The sequence below is a fragment of the Sorex fumeus genome, unplaced genomic scaffold (genome assembly GCF_029834395.1).
Source record: "Sorex fumeus unplaced genomic scaffold, SorFum_2.1 ptg000122l, whole genome shotgun sequence".
NCBI lineage: Eukaryota > Metazoa > Chordata > Mammalia > Eulipotyphla > Soricidae > Sorex > Sorex fumeus.
The window spans coordinates 30,060,580-30,080,567 of NW_026606179.1; the positions used below are offsets into that span (position 1 = coordinate 30,060,580).

At 43.8% G+C, this 19,988-nt stretch overlaps 1 pseudogene; it reads right to left on the reverse strand.

Moving 5' to 3' along the window:
- Positions 1–3,578: 3,578 nt before the first annotated feature.
- Positions 3,579–19,988, reverse strand: part of LOC130043679 (ATP-binding cassette sub-family C member 12-like) — a 63,712-nt pseudogene continuing 47,302 nt past the window's right edge.

The following is a 19,988-nucleotide window of genomic DNA, read 5'->3' on the forward strand; positions in this document are numbered from 1 at the left end:
ACCCTTTAATGCTGGTCCCCACGGCGGGAGTCCTTTTCAGCAGAAACCACACACGTGCACATCATGAAGTCAAGCAGACCCTCTTGGAAATCAGCATTTCTTTGAAGGTTTTAGTGCCCCATTTTGCCTCTGCCAGAGATGACCTTCTATGCAGGGCCAAAAGAAAAGTGATTTCTTTGATCGTCTGTCTGACCCCACACTGACCCCCTCTGCTTTTCAATTCATTTCAAATCATGCTGTTCTGGCCAAAGTGATTCCTGCTCTTAGCAAAGAATATTTCACATTTTTTTTGCCTGTGATTCTAGACCTATTTCAGATCTGCTCACTTGAACAGCAAGAATCAAGTCTGTGAGTCCTGGTCTCTGGCAGCAAGGAGGGAAGACAAGAGAACTATTCTCAGATGCCAGGGAACGTTAGGAGGGGGGGGGGAGGAAGAATAAGAAGCTTCCCCTGGCTTGAACGTTAACAATGTTCTTTCGGGCGACATCTAAGGTGAAGGATGCCAGAATAGCATCTTTTCTGGAAGGGCAGCAGCACCAAACTGTCTGCACCATGCTGACCATGTTGACTGTAGATCAACATGGTTGACTCAGTAACAAGGAAAAGGCATCCCTTAACATACCAGGGCCAGGATGGTGTCATCTGGTCAACCAACAACTTGGTATCATAGAAAAGGAACTATTGTCTTCCATATCACCCTTCCATGACCGAGGATGGCTGGCCCAGCTTCAGAAATTGCAACCACATGAGGCAAATTGGTTGCCTGGAAGAGTGTGCTTTCTGGAGCATACCCGCCCCAGCCCACTCTCCTCACCGCCAATGCCTAAGCTGGGAGTTAACAACCCTTCTCTGTAAAGGGCCAGGAAAGTGAATATTTCTTTTTTTTTAATTTTAACTATTTTTTTTAGTCACTGTGAGATACAGAGTTACAAAGCCAATCATGGTTGGGTGTTCCAACACCCACCCTCCACCAATGTGCATTTCCCACATCAATGCCCCCAGTTTCCCTCCCACCATCCTCCCCCAGCCTCTGTCTCTCCCTCCCTCTCTCTGTCTCTATTTCTCTCTCTCTCTCTCTCTCTCTCGCTCTCTCTCTCTCTGTTAGTTTGTTAAAACTAACAAATGTTACCACAAATAAACAGCACTCACTCCAGAGCTCTTGGGAACACATCTTACCCCCTCTGACACCATAGAATCTGAGGTTAGAAAGCAAAATTTTCACTGGGGTAACACTGTGGGGACTGATGACTAAGTCGATGGAGAAAGCAACCAGGGTATGAGAAAGGACATAGCACAGAACTTGAAATGCTTCTCAGTAAAACAGTCAAAAGGTCAAGAATTTTAGAGCAACTTAATTGTTATTGCATTTTAATGGCATATATAGAAGACACAAGAATGTTATTTATAGAACAATTCTAACATTTTGCTTTCCGGTTATTCTAATAGATCCAATGGAACATACAATCTGATTTTTAATTTTTTTTTACAATACTCTGTAATCAGGCTTTCATGCTATAGATCTGTGTAGTTACTGTTTTCCACCCACTCAAAACAGACATGCATAAGAGTTAAAGGAGAAGAAAACTGCTCTTTGCCCTCCTTACCAAAGACAAGTGGAGCCCTTTAGGGACTCCATTCTCAGGCATTCTCCCATTCAGTCTTTGACCTGCTGGTGATTGAAAGTTCAAGGCTGCCATTCTTGAGACTGTGAGGCAATATCAATGTGGACACATAGGAAACCTTTTAGGAGGTACACTTGGGATTTAGGTAGTGAAGGGCAGTTGTTTTTGTTAATTTTTTATTAGTGAAACACCATGAGGTACAGTTGTAGACTTACAAATTTTTGTGCTTGGGTTTCAATTATACAATGATCTAGTACCCATCCCTCCACCAGTGCCCATTTTTCATCACTACAGATACCAGAATCCCTCCACCCCCCACCCCCCTGTCCCACCCTGACTCTGTGGCAGGGCATTCCCTTTTGTTCTCTCTCTTCTTTTGGGTGCTGTGGTTTGCAAAAGAGGCATTGACTGGCAATCATGTTTGGTCTATAGTCTACTTCCAGCATGCTTCTCCCATCCTGGGAGAATCCTCCCAACACCCTTTATTTGGTGCTCCCTTCTCTATCTGAGTTGCCTTTTCCCTTAGCATGTGTGGCTGGCCTCCAAGTCATGGAGTAAACCTCCTGGTACTTAACTCAACTATTTTTTTTGGGTGTTAGTCTCCTATTTTGTTACTTTATGTTCCCCAGATGAATCCGATCTTTCTATGTCTGTTCCTCTCTTTCAGACTCATTTTGCTTAGCATGATACTTTCCATGTAGTACCACTTGGATATAAATTTCATGACTTCATCTTTTCTAACAGCTACATAGTACTCCATTTTGTAGAAACCAAAGTTTCTTTAACCAGTCATCTGTTCTCAGCACTCAAATTTTTTCCAGATTCTGGCTATTGAAAAGAGTACTGCAATGAAGAGACAAGTGCAGATGTCACTTCGACTATACTTTTTTGCCGCTCTGGGATATATTCCCAAGAGTGGTATTGCTGAGTCAAAAGGGAGCTCAATTTCTAACTTTTGAGAATCATCCATACTGTTTTCCAAAAGGGCTGAACCAGTCGGCATTCCCACCAGCAGTGAAGGAGGGTCCCTTTCTCGCCACATCTGCGCCAGCACTGGTTGCTTTTGTTCTTTTGGATGTGGGCCAGTCTCTGTGGTGTGAGATGATATCTCATTGTTGTTTTGATCTGCATCTCCCTGATGATTAATGATTTAGAGCATTTTCTCATGTGCCTTTTTGCCATTCGGATTTCTTCTTTGAGAAAGTTTCTGTTCATTTCGTCGCCCCAGTTTTTGATGGGGTTGGATGTTTTCTTCTTATGGATTTCAACCAGTACTTTGTATATCCTTGATATCAACCCCTTTATCAGATGTGTATTTGGCGAATATCCTTTCCCATTCTGTAGACTGTCTTTGTATTTTGGTCACTGTTTCTTTTGAGGTGCAGAAGCTTCTTAGTTTAAGATAGTACCATTTGTCTATCTCTGTTTTCATTTGCTTGGCCAGTGGCATGACATCTTTGAAGATATCATTAGCTTCAATGTCATGGAGGATTTTGCCAACTTTTTCTTCAATGTACCTTATGGATTTTGGTCTGATGTTGGGGTGTTTAATCCATTTTGATATTACTTTTGTGCATGGTGTTAGGCAGAGATCTGAGCCCATTTTTTTGCATGCAGACGTCCAATTTTGAAGGGCAGTTTTTTAATCTACTCACATCTTCTCCCTCTCTTTCCACTCAAACCAATACCAAGCCCACTGTACAAGACCAGATAGCAGGAGCTGGGAGAGGCAGAGATGCACCAGCTCTATCTGGGCTACAGGGAGTGAGAGACTGGTTGTCCATGGAGACAACAGCTCCTCTGGTAGGTGATTCTACTTGTTGCATGTCTCTTGCACCTCCTCACCATCCTCATCCTCATCCTCTCCCTCCTCCTCCCCTTATTCCTCCTCCCTCTCTTCCTCCTCCTCCTCACCTCCCCCCTTCTCCCCTCCTATTCTAAAATTGATTGATGTGGTTATAACCTCACTTTGTTTTCTGGTGCTAGGAGCATTGCAAATGCAGACCCTAACATCTCAGCAAGGGCTTCAAGCTTGTCGAACTCAACCACCTGGCAGAAGAGAAGAAATGTCAGAAAATATCCACCCACCACAGACCCAGCAGTACCTAGGCCTCCGGGAAGGAGACACCAACCACTCACTGCACCTTCCTGTTCTCCAGGACCAGGTGAGGTCGCAGTGAAGGATTGCAAGTGGTCAGTGGTCAACACTGCAGCTTCTGACAGCATCTTTGATCATGTTATTAAGAACCAGGGCTTCCGTCTTGGATCCATGGATGTAGCAGGTTTGTCAAGGATGACGATCTGTCAAGGAAGCAACATTGTAAGGAACTGTGAGCTAAAGCTGTACCCAGAGGGAAGTGTGTAAGTTAAGAGTCAAGAAATTAATGTCACAGCACATTCATCTCCCTCAGAAGAGCAAGATGGTGCAATCTTTACTTCTCCTTTTGAGCATTTCATTATAACCTCACCAACTTGTAGGGAAAAATACCCCCAGGCTTTATATACAGCACAACATGAAATAGCTCTTGTACTCATTTCTTGTTGCTTCAATAGCAAATTAGTGCAAACCTAAGAGACTTGACACAACACAAATTTATTATCTTACTGTTCCGGAAGCCAGAAGTCCTAAAGTAAAGCTTATTGTCAGAGCTGTACTCTGCTTGCAGGCTTGAGGAAAGAAACTTTTTCTGGCTCTTCCAGTTCCTAGAGAAGATACCCTGCATTCCTTGGCTCCTGGGCCCTTACTTAAGCCTCTCTTACCTCGCCTTTCATTATCCCATCTCCTATCTTTCTGGCTCACTTGTCACCCTCTCCTAGAGAACTATATGATTCCACAAACTCATCCAAAGAATCAGGATAATCTCCCCATATCAAAACCATCCATTTAATCACATCTCAAAGCACCTCTTACACCTAGGTAACATATTTACAAGTTCCAGGTATCAGGACAAGGACATTTATGGAAGGATCTTGCTTATCACAGTACTTATTGGCTTGCAAGTTCAGAAACTTGAGCTCTGCCCTTTATCTACAGTGACTTACTTCCCCCAAGCCTTCATTTCCTTGTCTACAACAGGGAGTCAGTACTTTAAGAGTTCAAAATACAAGGTTAACAACTTACTGGCACAGGGACTGGAGTGATACCACAAAGGGTAGGGCGTTTGCCCTGCACACGACTGACCTGGGTTTGATTCCCAGCATCCCATATGGTTCCCCAAGCACCACCAGGAGTAATTTCTGAGTGCATGAGCCAGGAGTAACCCCTGGGCATTGCCAGGTGTGACCCAAAAGGCCAAAAAAAAAAAAACCTTCCCAGCACAGAGTACCACTACAGGTGCACAGTACTTGCTGACTTTTTCTTAGATTAGGCCATTAGCATAGTCTAGAGAACAGAACAAAAACAATGTACCACACTTGGATGGGGATTAAGAGAACAGGCTTTGTAAAGCAACAGTCATCCCTTCTTTAAAATCAGTATGCAAAGATGGCAAAGTTACTAAAACATGGGGAGGAAAGATCAGTTTTCATGTTCTAGCTTTCTGATGGCCCTCTCTCATGATGTATTGTGTATCAGGTCTCAGAAGTGTTCAGAGACAAAGGGATAAAAGTTGAGAGGCAAATTTCTCAAACTCAAGCTCCTCAGGAGGACTGGGGCTATCCAAGCACCACCTCCCTGAGAGTGACCCTTGGGAGGCAGGTGCTATTGTTGCAAATGGCAGTTATTTTTCAATTTTTATCCCTCACAACTTTGTCTTAGGAAATAGTGATCGTTTTATAAATGGCTCAATTGCTCTTTCCTTTTGAAAGACAAATGCACATCTCTATCTCCTGGACTGAGTAGCGCTGCGGGAAATATCCAAAATTTGACCAATCCATTTTCTGTGCTATTTCCTTACTTTTGAATTTTGGAGAAGTGCTTGGGCCATACAAAGCAACTGACGTTCCCCTACTGAGAAGTTTTCTCCATTTTTTTGTCACTTCTGCCTGTAATTGTTCTGGGAGTTCCATTTTCTCTAAAATGCAGAAAATGCCACATTTATGCTGATGATCTATAAAATTGTCCTGCATCATCTCTATTGATTGCCCCCTTCCCTTGCATTCATCAGCAGGTTTTATTTTATTGTGGAAAAAGAAAGGACAAAACAACAATCATTTCAATATTGCAAACAGGCACCAGGAAAAGACCAGGGAGTAGGCGGGCATTGATCATTTAAAATCACAGTAGGAAATCATGGGGCCCTGTTGACATCTCACCAAAAGAGTACAAATGAAGCACAGATGACTCCAGAGAAACATAAACAATTATAAACAGTGTCCAGGGTCCTATGTTCATAAGCAACACAGAAATGGGATGGGAGAGTTTTCTGGCCATCAAGGAAAAGTAAAAGTGGGTCTTTTATTTAGCTGGCAAGACAAGTCAAACTGGCTGTGAGGATATTCATTTTGGCATTGGTACTAAGTCCTGGAGGGGAGGGGGAATTCACAGACCCCCTCCATCTGCTCTAAGTAGCAGACTTGGAGTCAAGTCTGTAGTTGCTACTTAGACCTACTCTCTCAGCTGAACAAATTATTTCCCCGAGTCTTAATTTCTGTATCTTTAAAAGTGGAAGTGGAAGTAGACACTGCATAGGATTGTGAGGAAGACTATAGGAGATAAGCATGTAGATCTTTTGCCTTGATCATGGCAGAGACCTGATAAACATTGGCTATTGCTACTCTCAGGAAAGAAGAGCAAATGAACATTCCATTCTATGGATGTGTGTGGTGCCCACAAATAAACCTGGACAAGGTGGTGGAGTTTGAACTCAGACCAGATATCTGGAGCTCTGATTCTGGGAAATGGACTCCTCCCAGACAGCCCCAGAGACCTGCTGTGTCTTTTATGAAGGACGTCTCCAGGAATGGCCAAAGCTTCTTATCTGTGAGACTCTCAAAGTGATTCAAGTTTTACCTGCAATGAAAGAAAGGAGAGATAGCTGGATTTCTGAGGGTAGGAAGACGAGGCCTGGAAGGTGGACAGGAGTGGGGGGGGGAGCATGGCAGATGGCAAGGAGGTGGATACATGATGAGCCCAAGACTCCAATGTCAGTGCTCAGCCCAAGATGATGTTATCATCCTTACCCAAGCTCTGTGATGGAGCAGAGACCAATACAGTTGGCAGAGCAATGGAAAACCCTGCTGAGAGATAACATTGAGTTAGGAGCTCAGAAAGGCATGTTTGGGCCTCTCTGGGGCCATGTTTAGCAGAGTGGATTGGACCTTGTTCAAGTTTTTGGCAGAGAGGGGGCAATAAATCTGCCACTGCATCCACTCTACCTCAAGAAAAAGAGGTATAGTTGCTGTTCTTGGTGCATCACAGAGGGTGAGTGTCTTTATGCTGGTTCTGGGTAAGAGTCCAATGTTTGAGACATGGAATATGTTTTTCATACAACCTGTCTGAGTGTGATGGGAGAAATGTCCTTCTTATTTGAGGAGCTGTCACTACACTGCTCTAACTAGGAAATTGGGTTTATTCTTGGATCTGGTCATCAGATTTTGTCTCCTGCAAAAATTGCAGCCCACCTCACTAAATTATGCTGGCTACATGTGTAGAATGAGTATTTACTTTATTGTGCAATAAAGATTTTGGAGAGAGTAGCCATTGCCAAATTTGGTGGGATGCCAGGCTTAAACCGGGCTCTTCAGTGTCAACAGATTTAGCTCATCACCCTCTGTGTCAGTATCTTGCTTATTAGTAATGCAGTTCATAAAATACAAGCATTACTCAGTACTCAAGAAGTAGTGGTGTCCAAGGCTTCACTTGGGATCAAATACAGGCAGCACTGGTGAGGTCTACAGAGCCTACCTTCCTTACACAGAGCAGCCCCAGCCCAGCATACCACAAACACATCACAGGGTCCTAGTAGGTCTGCATACACTATCCAAAAATAGGGATGCACAATGATCAGAATAGCTACCTTATTGTATCCAAAAATGGGATAAGGTCCTGGGGATCACAGTCAGCTTGTTCTGAGGTCTTCCAAACTAACAGTACATGGAGTCAGAGTGCTAGCACAGTGGATAAGGTCCAATCAGGTTCAATCTCCAACTTTGCCCAGATGGTTCTCTATGCACCATCACCAGTAATTCCCCTGAGTGCAGAGCCAAGAACAGCCCTGAGCTTCACTGGGTATGGCCTCAAAACTGAAAAAAAAAGAATTAAAATAATTTCAAATAGTGCCAATAATCACCTCATCAAGGAAGATGGTGTCACAGGCTGGCTCCACCAGATGAAACAAAGCCATTCCTAGCGATGACTTCCCTGGGAACAATGCAAGCAAGAAGAACAAATCAAACATCAGTTGGCACTTCTCTCCTATTCTAGCATCTTGGGAAATTCTTAGGCAAAAACAATGGTTCTGTGCCAGCAACTGGGTGGATGAGATGTCCTGATAGGGTAATGTTGGCCCTACATAGTTAACCTGCCCGCCTCTATAGGGGCAGCTACCACATCTCTGACTCATCCTCTGGGCCTTGTTGCACCAGAATGATTCCATTTAAATTAATTCGTAAATGAATGTGTCTGTTCCAACTTCACAATGCCCATTCAACCTGAAATCCCAATTTACAGTAACAAGATTTGAGGTGGGGGGTAGGAGATCAGCCAGTCTGCCACACATAAATATCACTCTCTGGTGTGGCTTAACCAGCACACCCAGAGGAAATACAAAGAAAAACAAACTTCTGGATCCAAAAACTCTGCCTGTCCTCACTAGACCCCATTTTTTTCCCACAATTTCTTTTTTTCAACAACAAAGGAGAAAAACTGTTTCTCCACTTTGGACTTGCAAGTTCAGTCCACAAAGAACAAAGGAAGTGCTATCTTTGTATGTCAACCAAGAGTCACTGACTGTTATTTCCCCATGGCTGAGCCAACTGGGGGGACATCTCCCCACTTTGAAAGGGTGAATACATTGAGTAACATAAGTTTGGAAAGCAAAAACAATGGTGCACTAAATTATAGGTTCATAGTCACTCATGTTTCTACTCATTTCATTTATGCATCCATTCATTCACATAGTTTTAGGCACAGGTATTAATGATGGTGTGGAATGCAAACCAATAAAGCCCCTGTACTCAAGAAACTCATATGATGGTAGGATATCCAGGCAATAATAAACTAGAAATCAGAAATGAAGTCAACAAAGCAGAGTTTAGAACATTCCTAGGTAGAGGAAATGGACAGTTTAGGTAGGGAGGGTGATTGAAGTAACTGAAGTTTTGAGAGGGGCATTTATCAGGATGAGACATTTGAGCTGAGACCTGGAATGCTGAGAAGGTGCCAGCAACAAAAATATTTGATCATAGAGCCTCCCACGGAGAGCAGACAGCTAACGCGAAGGCCCCGAGTCCACACACATTACTTCACATAAAAGAATAGAAAAGGCTTGTGGCTAGAGTTTAGCGAAAAGAGGAATGGACCACTCTAAGGGAATGCTCATAAGGGAAGTCTCTAAGGAACAGCTTGAGATCTGGGTGTCCAGCAGCATGCCTTGAAGATGTTTGACAAATTTAGATGAAACCCTGACATTTGTAGAGTTCAATTAGACACAATTCTAATAGCGGCAGGAGTCCTCCAGGAGCTAGAAGCAGAGATGTCAAGAATGCAGGTTGTCAAGTTAAGAGTGCTTTAGAGTTACATGTAAGTTTCCTAACAGCATTCCCCCCCCCCCAAAAAAAAAAAACTCAAAGGAATGAAGAGGTAGAGAGACAAGGCTATATTATACAACCAGCCCCCACCTCTGAAGTTAGGAAACATGATACCTCAAAAAGAGGGCACTCTGTTAGGATGGTTGGTAGAGCTAACTCTCTGATTCATAAGCAACAACTGAAAAAAATCACTGTATTCTTAAATGGTGAGCATTTTAAACTACAATAAGATTAACTTTTTTTGATAAAAACTTTTAAGAAAAAAATTTTATAACAGTAACATTTTCAGTTTAAAGAACCAACCTATTTATGGAGTTGGAAAGATAGTTCAGTGAGTAAGATATTGCCTTGCATGTGGCCTACACATTTTCAATTCCAAGTACATTCATGGTCTCCTGAGCCCCACCAGAATTGGTTCCTGAGCACAGAGCCAGGAGTAAGCCTTAAGCACTGCCGGGTGTGGCTCCCAAACAAACAAATCTATCTGTTTGGTTCTTTAAGTAGTCGCAATATTATATATAACATTTGGGATTGTGGTCCCAAATTAAAATGTATAATTGAATAATTAACTTAAACACGACTTTAGGTTAAAAGCTTACTATTTATATGGGCATTGTTATGCAAACTTAAAGCTCACTGCATGCATAAGTTCAATTTATCAGATTTATATAAGCATTGGAAAGTTTACTAAATCAGATCATAAAAGTATTTAAAAGAATAGTGGAATGTATTAAATTTTGGACTGTGGTTTAAAATGTTTTAAAGTGTTTAATTAAGTTTGTAAATGGTCCACACATTATTCAAAGACCCTTAAAAGTGATTGCTGAAATTGCCAGAGTTCTTTTCAAAGAATAGCAAGACTTGTAAATTGGGCATAAAAGCTTTTAAAGAAGAGTTTGCGTGACATTTTTTCATTAATAATTTGAGTCAACCAAATATCAAGTTTTAGAACCTGAAGTAAGCCACCAAATTCTCTTTTCTACATACATAAATTTCATTGAAGGATTTTTTCTTCTGAAGAGAACAAAACACATGCAGTTCTTTCACCCAACATTAGGACTTTATACTATACACATGCATATTAAGAAGTAATCTACAGGGCAAACACCTTTGTTTTTTTTTTTAAATGAATCACTGTGAGGTACAGTTATAGACTTACAAACTTTTGTGCTTACGTTTCAGTCATACAATGATTAAGTACCCATCCCTCCACCAGTGCCCATTCTCCACCACCAATGATCCCAGTATCCCTCCCACCACCCCCACACCATCCCCCCACCCCCACCCTGCCCGTATTCCCTTTCTCTCTCTCTCTCTCTCTCTCTCTCTCTCTCTCTCTCTCTCTCTCTCTCTCTCTCTCTCTCTCCTTTTGGGTATTGTGCTTTGCAATAGACGTATTGAGTGACCATCACTCATTTGCGGAATATAAAGTAACAGAATGGGAGACTTACACCCAAGGGTAGTAGAGATGTGTACTAGGATTGCTCCATAGCTTGGAAGCTGGCCTCACATCCTGGAGGAAAAGGCAGCTCAGATAGAGAAGGGACCACCAAGTAAAGAGTGCTTGGAGGGCCCACTCGGGATGGGAGATGCATGCTGAAAGTAGACTAGACCTAACTTGATGGCGAAAACCTTTCTTGACCTTGCTAATGCTACATTTCTTGCCAAAATATACACCCTGAGCAGTTCCATCGAATTGAACTTGGCCTGGATCTCCACCCCAGGATGCACACATGCCTTAATTGTGGGAAGGAGTAAGCAACCACAGGTAGAGTCCATTCTCCTGTGGGTGGACCCTGCTGCTACCTAAGGGTCCCCCACTTCTGCCTTACAGCCACCGAGTACAGATACTCCTGTTTGGAGCTGTTTTGCCTTTAAACACTTCCTTTGTGTTTAAAAACAAATGGTAATTACATTCTTTTTCTGGCACTCCAGATGGTGAGAATCATCCCACCACCTTGCCTCTGGATCTTATGATTCTTGATTCTAGCTAGCTGTTGGAATTCTAGCTAGCGGAACTCTTCTGCTTGCAGAAATATGAGGTATTGTCCCCTACAGTCACCTGGTGGGATCCTGAGCCCCCACACTCTTCCCCACTCTATCCCACCGTCAGCCAAGAAATCCAGCCACAGAGGATCATCAGAGGTGGAAGAGAGCAGAAAAGCGTGCAGTCCTGCTTGCTTCAGATTCATCCAGCCCCAGTTCCTTATGGTCAGCACTGCAGGCCAGTGGCCCCAGAAGCCAACCCTGAAATTTTAGTATAAGTAGAGTATTAAGGAAGGCTGAATGTAGTGTTTTCCAAAAGATGTCCCCATCTTAACCATGGACATCTCTAAAAGCCCCCTTATTTGGAAAAAGAGTCTTTGTGCAGATAATGATCTTGCAACTATCCTAGATTATCTGAGTGAGGAGTCCTAAGGCCAGTGAGCAGTGTCCTTAGGAGAGATGGGAAAGAAAGGACACAGGAGAAGAGATGAGAAGGTAGGATCCAGTTTGAGCCAAGTGCATTGCAGGCGGAGAATTTCCCAGGAATGCCAACAGTCACCCAAAAAGGGAAGAGAGGAGGAACAGTCTCCCTTAGGTCATGAGAGGGTGCCAATGCCTTGGTTCTTTATGCCTCACCTACAAAATTATAGAATAGAATTCTTTGGTGTATGGTCAGTAGCTGCGGTGATTTGTTACATGGCCTCAGGAAACAAGTTCAGCGCTTTCCAGAAAGAATAGGCAGGGCTGGGAAAAGAGAGACCTGGGAGGGAAGAGGGGTTCAGGAGGTTCTAGTGTATGTGCTGGAGAACAGGAGTATCTCCTCTGAGTCACAAGGAAAGGAGGCCACCAAGTCCCTCCCATCAATGCAGGGCTTCCCTGGGACAGTAGGCCTTACACAAGGCATGTGTGTATGAAACAGAAATGTCCCTGTCATGCCCTGGAGGGTGGACTGCCCATGGGGCTCCCTGGGGAGGTCTCAAAGAGTCCCAAGCAGCAATTTTATTTTTTAAGATTTTTTTTAAATTGAATCACAGTGAGGTAGACCTTTACAAAGCTGTTCATGATTAGGTTTCAGTCATACAGTATTCCAACAGCCATTCCTCCACCAGTGTACATTTCCCAGCACCAGTGTCCCCAGGTTTCCTCCCGATACTTCCCACCACACCCCCAGTCTGCCTCTATGGCAGGCACTTTTCTTTTCTCTCTCTCTCTCTCTCTCTCTCTCTCTCTCTCTCTCTCTCTCTCTCTCTGTCTTTTTAGGCATTGTGGTTTGCAATACAGAGACTGAAAGGTTATCAGGTATATCCCCTTACCTACTTTCCTACTTTTAACACTCAGATCTTATCCAGCATAATCATTTCCAGCTATTATTGCCATAGTAGTACCTTCTCTATCTTACCTACCCTCTGTTACACACACACACACACACACACACACACACACACACACACAAACACTTGTGGTTGATTCCAACCATTGACCAGTCCTCCTAGCCTCAGGCAGCAATTCTTTCACTCCATAAGCAGTTGATTTTGGCCATGCACTGAGGGGGTGGGGCTGGATTCCCAGTGGTAACTGTGATAGACAAGATCCCTGCTACATTCTAGTGGGCTGGTAGGAGGAGAAACAGGCAATTTCAAGGACTGATAAGACTGTCAAGAGGGTGATTTGAATGACTGGCTGGGGGTGGAGTTAAATAGGGCATTAAGGAAGGCTGTGTGCGCCAAGGCATTCATTCTAAGAAGTCTGCCAGGCTGGCTCCGGGTAAGGAAGCTCTGGGGACCAGCAAATATACTGACCTGGAGGGGGGCAGAGCAGAGTGTCCTGCGCTGGGAAATGAGGTGGAGAGTGTGCTACAGAGACCCCCGCAGGATGCCTCCCTGTTCAACTCCAGCCTGGGCTTCTGATTTATTTAAGAGCAGCAGCTATCCCTGGGGTGGTTAGACCTAACAACAGGACACTGGGCAATGTCTGGAGCCATCCTGAGTTGTCATGATCTTGGGGAAGGGAAGAGCTACTGCCTCTCTTGGGAGGAGGTTAAGAATCTGCAATGCACCAGACAGCCTGTCCCCAGGTGCTGAGCATATTGCCTCAAGACACCCTTTCTTGTAACACCCTGTCCATGACTGACAAAGCCCTGCTTATTCTTTTGTTGTTTGTTGTTGTTATTGCTATTGTTGTCATGGTCATCTTTGTCATTGTTGTCCTTGGGCCATATCCACCCTACTCAAGGTGCTATACCAGCTTGTGGCTCAGGAGGCTATTCAGGAATCAAACCCACGTGCAAAGCATATGCTCCATCCCTTGGAGCCCTCTCCTGGCCAGTCCTGTTACTCTACCTCTTGCTACCAGATTTTCTATGGTTCTGCTCTAGCCACATCATAGTCTTCTGAGTTCCTCAAACACACCAAGCTTCTGCCTGCCTATATCACCAGCCTCAAGTCTGTCCCCAACGCCTCAGCTCAAGTGCTCATCCTCCTCACCTTTTTGGCTGGTTCTCTACTCTTCAGGTTTCAGCCAAGACAGTTCCTCCTCCTGGCTGGAGCCCGCTCTAACTGCCGATCTAATGTTGCTCGCCATGGACAGTCACATGACCCTCAGTTACCGTCTTTAAATGATTCCAAGTCCTAGTTCCCTCCTTTATCTGCTACTCACTGATTTATTCCACCTCACTTTTGGCCCCTATGCCCCACATAGATAGATACAAGATCCATGAGGGTTAAATCCCGATTCAGATTGTTCGCTGCTGCGCTCATGAGCACTAGCACTGTTCCCGCTCATGCAGGTGGTCAGTGATGCCTGGTGAACGAGTCAGTGAATCCTGGCCTCAGGCTGGGCATATGCATATTTCACCCGATCCAACACTTTCAACTCCTCAAGCCCCCACCAACCCCCCGGAAGGTGTTTAATTTCTGGATGGGCACACTGCTAGCCCTGAAAAGTGCTGATTCTCCATGATGTTATGTGCTGCTACTTTGCATTCACTGTCTGCTCTGTGGAACATCACACTCACTTCTTATCCATCTCTGTTTCCAAAGGAAACACTGGGATGCAGATTCTACCTGGACTCCGTTAAGCCACAGAGTCAGCTGGAGAGGAAGTATTGTCCCAGAGTTCAGTGTGTGCAAAAGCTTCCCCAGCCTTCCAAGAATGCTTGAAAATATCCTGGTAATCAACCAGCTCATTGAAAGTTGATGATATCCCCGCCTCTTCCCAACCCCCCCCCCCAATAAAGCATAGCATCTAGTTGAGGAAATCAGTTATTCATGGACAAGTTTTTAAAAAATATGTTTAACATCACCTGCTTCATATTTTACTAGACAGCAGCAAAAAACACATTCATCAAAAAGGTAAGTGACCACCTAAGTAAAATTCACCTCTGCCACTTTGGGGGGATTTTTTTGAAGGGGGCCTTACTTCTGGCTCTGTGTTTAGGGAACACTCCTAGAGGTGCTCTGGGAACCACATATAGTGCCAGCAATGAAACCAGGGTTGTTTGCATATAAGATAAGTGCCTTAATCTCTGAACTAACTCTGCAGTGGCATCTTCCCCACTTTAGAGTACTGAGAATATACTTTTTCCCACCTCTTTACTAACATACCATTACTATACCAAAAAAGGCACAAAAAAGTAAATAAACATATAATATATACGTATCAGAAATACGTTTACAAGAAAGACAGAATATACCTCTAATGACAACTGACAAAAAATGACAAAGTTTAGGATTTCTGAAAGATGGAGAGAGGATGAAGACCTTTTTGTAGAATAGAGGCAGGACCTGCTTTGGGGGACATCCAGACAGAGCCTCAGTCTAGAAGACTTCAGGAAAGATCCGGGTATAAGAAAGCCCAATAAAGAGGGTTGTTCACTGGAAATTTCTCCATGGAAAACTACTCCTTGTAGGCATATTTGCTCCCAACCAGGGTAGCTAAGTATTTAATTGTTAGGTGAACACACGCAGGATTTTTCCTAAAGAAATGATATAAATTGCTTGGGGACAGATGGAACTCCCAAAATAGTACCCTAGATAAATCCCCTTTAAATCTAGTGTTCAAATGCCTGGTGGCCAACTCCTTGGCTGCTCTCCCCAAGTGAAGCCAGCCTGTGGAAAAAAACCATCTCCCTTCCCCCCCGCCCCCCATAGTTACAGAACTTCTATCATAAGAGACACAGCAAAGCATACACAAAGGCAAAGTACAACACAGAAACCCTACTCAGACCCTCACCTTTTATAGAATTGGCCAAGAGACATATGAACCAAGACTGGAAGCATAGGATAGCAAGAACCAAATAAACAAAAAGAAAAACTGATCCTGGGCTGGGGTGATAGTACAGCAGGTAGGGAGTTTTCCTTGCATGCTGCTGGCCTGGGTTTGATCCCTGGCATCCCATATGGTTCTCTGAACACCGCTAGGAGTGATTCCTAAGTGCAGAGCCAGTAGTAACCCATGAGCATTGCCAGTTGTGACCCAAAAAGCCAGAAAGAAAGAAAGAAAGAGAGAGAGAGAGAAAGAAAGAAAGAAAGAAAGAAAGAAAGAAAGAAAGAAAGAAAGAAAGAAAGAGAAAAAGGAAGGAAGGAAGGAAGGAAGGAAGGAAGGAAGAAAGAAAGAAAGAAAGAAAGAAAGAAAGAAAGAAAGAAAGAAAGAAAAAGAAAGAAAAACTGATCCTGGGGAGAAAAAGATAATTGCCAAAGAAAAGAGGAGAGCTTAAAAGGTAGTGGTGTATAACCTCCAGTCAATATTCACAGCAAGATTATAAAGTGCATCGCATCCATTAAACAAAATAGCACTGTAGCACTATCCCCCCAGTTGTTCATCAATTTTCTCGAGCAGGCCCAGTAACATCTCCATTGTAAAACTTGTTGTTACTGTATTTGGCATATCAAATATGTCACGGGTAGCTTGCCAGGCTTCGTGTGGGCAAGACACTCTGGGTAGCTTGCCGGGCTCTCTGAGAGGGGCGGAAGAATCAAACTTGGGTTGGCTTGGTTGGTCATGTGCAAGGCAAGCACCCTACCCGTTGTGCTATTGCTCCTGCCCAAAACAAAATAATTTTCTTAAAAAGTCAGAGACTAAGGAAGTGTTTTGGGAAACTAAGTCATGGATATATATACATATATATACATGTATGTATATATATTGAATATATAAAATATCAAAAGGCTGGCTAAATGACAAGCTAAAGAAAATTTCCAGATTAAAAATAAGAGAGAGGCAAAAGCAATAAAAATTTTGAGATAAAAGAAAGGAAACACGGAAGATTGAGGCAAAGAATACGTTATGAGTCATAGAAAGAGAAAATAGAGGGACGAGGGTGAGGAAAAATTGTCAGGAGGTTAAAAAAGGAAAAAGTACAAATTTTTCCAAGCTTAAGACAGAATTGACTAGTATAAAAGAACCCACATTCTTGAATAAAATTAATGAAATAAAGACTCACACTCAAACATATTGTCTTGGCATTCCAGCCCCAAGAATATGGGCTGTAGCAGCAAAGCTACCAAAGAAAATCCAGAGCCATTTACCAAAGAGCAAGATTCAAATTAAGCTGAGCTTCTGACAAAATGTCTGTGTTTCAATTCTTGTTCTCGTATAGAAGAGTTGTATGAACCTGAGCCAGATTTTCTGGGCATTGGTCTCCTATTGAACTGCAGATTATAACCGTACCTATCTCAGGGATGCTGTGGGAATAGATACATTAACTTAAGTAAAGGAGTGCCTGAAGTGACGTGTTTCCATATTGCCATTTTCCACCATCATTGTCATTTACATACTGCTGTTTTTCAAAAGTAAACACCAAAGCGACCAGACAGAAGTCAGTATAATTGTCACGGATGGGCAGTTTTCTCTCTAGCATTTTGTTCTCTCTCCTCCCCATCATTGAGGGGCAGCTGTGTGATGTGGAAGTAGAATGGACCGTGACTTAATCCTGGTGCCTAAGCATTTGTCTCTACCTATTTAGTTACTAATTAGTTCTCAGATTCCTTAATCAATCAAGAAAAAAGTAAAGTTCAGGACTTTCCTCCAGCTTTGTTCCTCTTGTCTCCAGAGGCTGTAGGACCATGAAGAAGCATCACAAAGGGAGAACAAAGCCACACACCATGAGCCAACCATCCCTAAACCCCTCATAAACCACCAGACTTTATGATGACGTGAGTCACTAAACTCTCTTTGTTGTTTAAAACCATTTGTGATAGACTTTCTGTTACCTCCCACTTCCCTCTAAGCCAGAGCCTCCAGGCCAAACCTGTCCTTTAGCCAGACCTTACCTTAGGAGAGTAGATGGACAGAATTTTTGTAATTTAATATTTTCAGCCTAAAATAAAGAAAATTGGACAATGCAAGAGGTCAGGCCTGGTTTCTGTAGACAGAATCAGAGCTGCTGGAGAAAAGAGCCAAAAGGATAAGCCAAAAGGAGCAAATGCCTGCTTACATAGTGGTTGCTTCCAAAGACGAGCACATGATCATGGTCTTTAAAACCTGCCCCACAGACACCTCCCATGGGCAATTGTTTTAAGAGACCTCATGCAGCAGTGGGCTGGAGCCATAGCACAGTGGCAGGGTGTTTGCCTTGCGCACAGCCAGCCTGGCCAAGACGGGTACGATTCCTCCGCCCCTCTCGGAGAGCCCGGCAAGCTACTGAGAGTATCTCACCTGCACGGCAAAGTCTGGCAAGCTATCCATGACGTATTCAATATGCCAAACACAGTAACAACAAGTCTCAAAATGGACACGTTACTGGGCCCACTTGAGCAAATCGATGAACAGTGACAGTGACAGTGATGCAGCAGTAAGGCACGGCCTTCAATGAGCTCTTTTTTCCCAGAACTGGAAAAAAAAACCATCGCTGAGAACCAAAGGGACAGAGCACTTCACATGCTACCTTCAAGCTATATCAGCTTTGGATTCACCCTTGCCTCCACCAACACACCACCCCAAAAGGCCTTTTAAGAATTGATAGTTTGTGGAGTTCATGCACAATTCAATCAGCTAATCAGTAGCTGAATAAATAGTAGTATTCCTACATAAAAAAAGAAAAGAATTGATAGTTGGGTACTGTGATTCCTAAGAAGGGGGCTTGGTATTGAGGGGGTCCCCTTTGGGAGAATTCATGTCTTTGATCATGTGTGAAAACAAGAGAAGTTCCTTCCCCAAACAGAAAAAAAAAAAGATTCCAGGTAATTGCTTGAATAAAATTAATGAAACAAAGACCCACACTCAAACAAGTTGTATTTGCTTTGAAAATCTGGGTCCTTTCAAGAAGAAAACGCTGACCTGTTTATGCTGTTTGTTTGGTAGTTGTTTGTTTATTTGGGGAGGCAGTACCTGGATGAGGGCTGGAGCAATAGCACAGTGGGTAGGACGTTTGCCTTGCATGTGGCTGGTCTACCTGTGTTCAATTCCTCCGTCCCTCTCCGAGAGCCCGGCAAGCTACCGAGAGTATCCTGCCCACATGGCAGAGCCTGGCAAGCTCCCCATGGGGTTTTCAATATGCCAAAACCAGTAAAAACAAGTCTCACAATGGAGACTTGTTGTTACTTGTGCCCACTCGAGCAAGTCGATGAACAACAGGAGAACAGTGCTACTACTACAGTGCCTGCATGTACTCAGGGGCTGCATTGCCCAGGCCACCCTTGTGCAAAGCATGTACACCAACTCTTTGAGCTTGTGTTGTTTCTGTTTTGAGTCATACATGTCTCAGTGCTTAGGGGTTGCTCCTAGTGGTACTTGGGGGATCATGCAGCAGAAGGGATGGAAGACAAACCTCCGGCAAAGTCTGCACTCAGGCCCATTGAGCTATCCAGTAAACCACTCCTGGTTCAGTGTTCTTGGGTCCTGCCCAGTTATACTGTGGGGATTGAGAAGTGCAGTGCTGGGAGATCAAAACTTGGGTTCCTGCATGCAAAGCAGTGTCTAGCCCTTTGAACCCTTCCTCCAGCCCAGAACCTGACATTTTGCACCACTGTACCTAGTGCCAGAGGCATGGCTCCACCAAATAGTTTCATCCCTAGATGTAGAGAAGGTGCAGCCTGGAGGTTCCTTCAATTTTTAGTTGTGCAGGCAGAAGATGGTAATTTCTTTCATGCTTCTGACATGAGGCAAAGAGGTTCCACATCAAAGTAATGGACTGTGAGCCTCATGGATAGTTCACAGAAAGCCAGGAAGGCCACATCAACACACTGGCAATGCCCAGCACATTGGCTAGAGATTTTAGGGAGTAGTCCCCTAAGGACATGTCCTTTACCCTCCATCCTCCTGCACTGGGATCAGTGAGTCAGGCTCAGAGAAGGCGAGGAGGGAGGAGGCACAGCAGGTGGGGTAGGGGTGCAGCTTGTGTGAAAGCAACAGACCAGGTGCGTCCAACAACAAAGCTGCCCCACACGCCACACATGAACACATCAGAGCTTCATCCCTTGGGTAGGGGACATGAGGGCTGTGACTTAAACATGACAAAGTGTGAAATCTCAGTTGGACTGACATTAATCAGTGGAACCATCCAAATTGAGCTGCCAATGAAGATTCCTCTGACCTGCTGGGAAAGGGCTTCATCAAAACTACTGGTAAAAATTACCAGAAAAAAATTTCAATATCTATGCCCCTTATGATTCCAGATGCTGCCTTTGGTTCACCTCAGGCATGACTGCTCTGTCTAGAATCAAATTTCCCACAACTTTTTGCCTGGAAGCACCT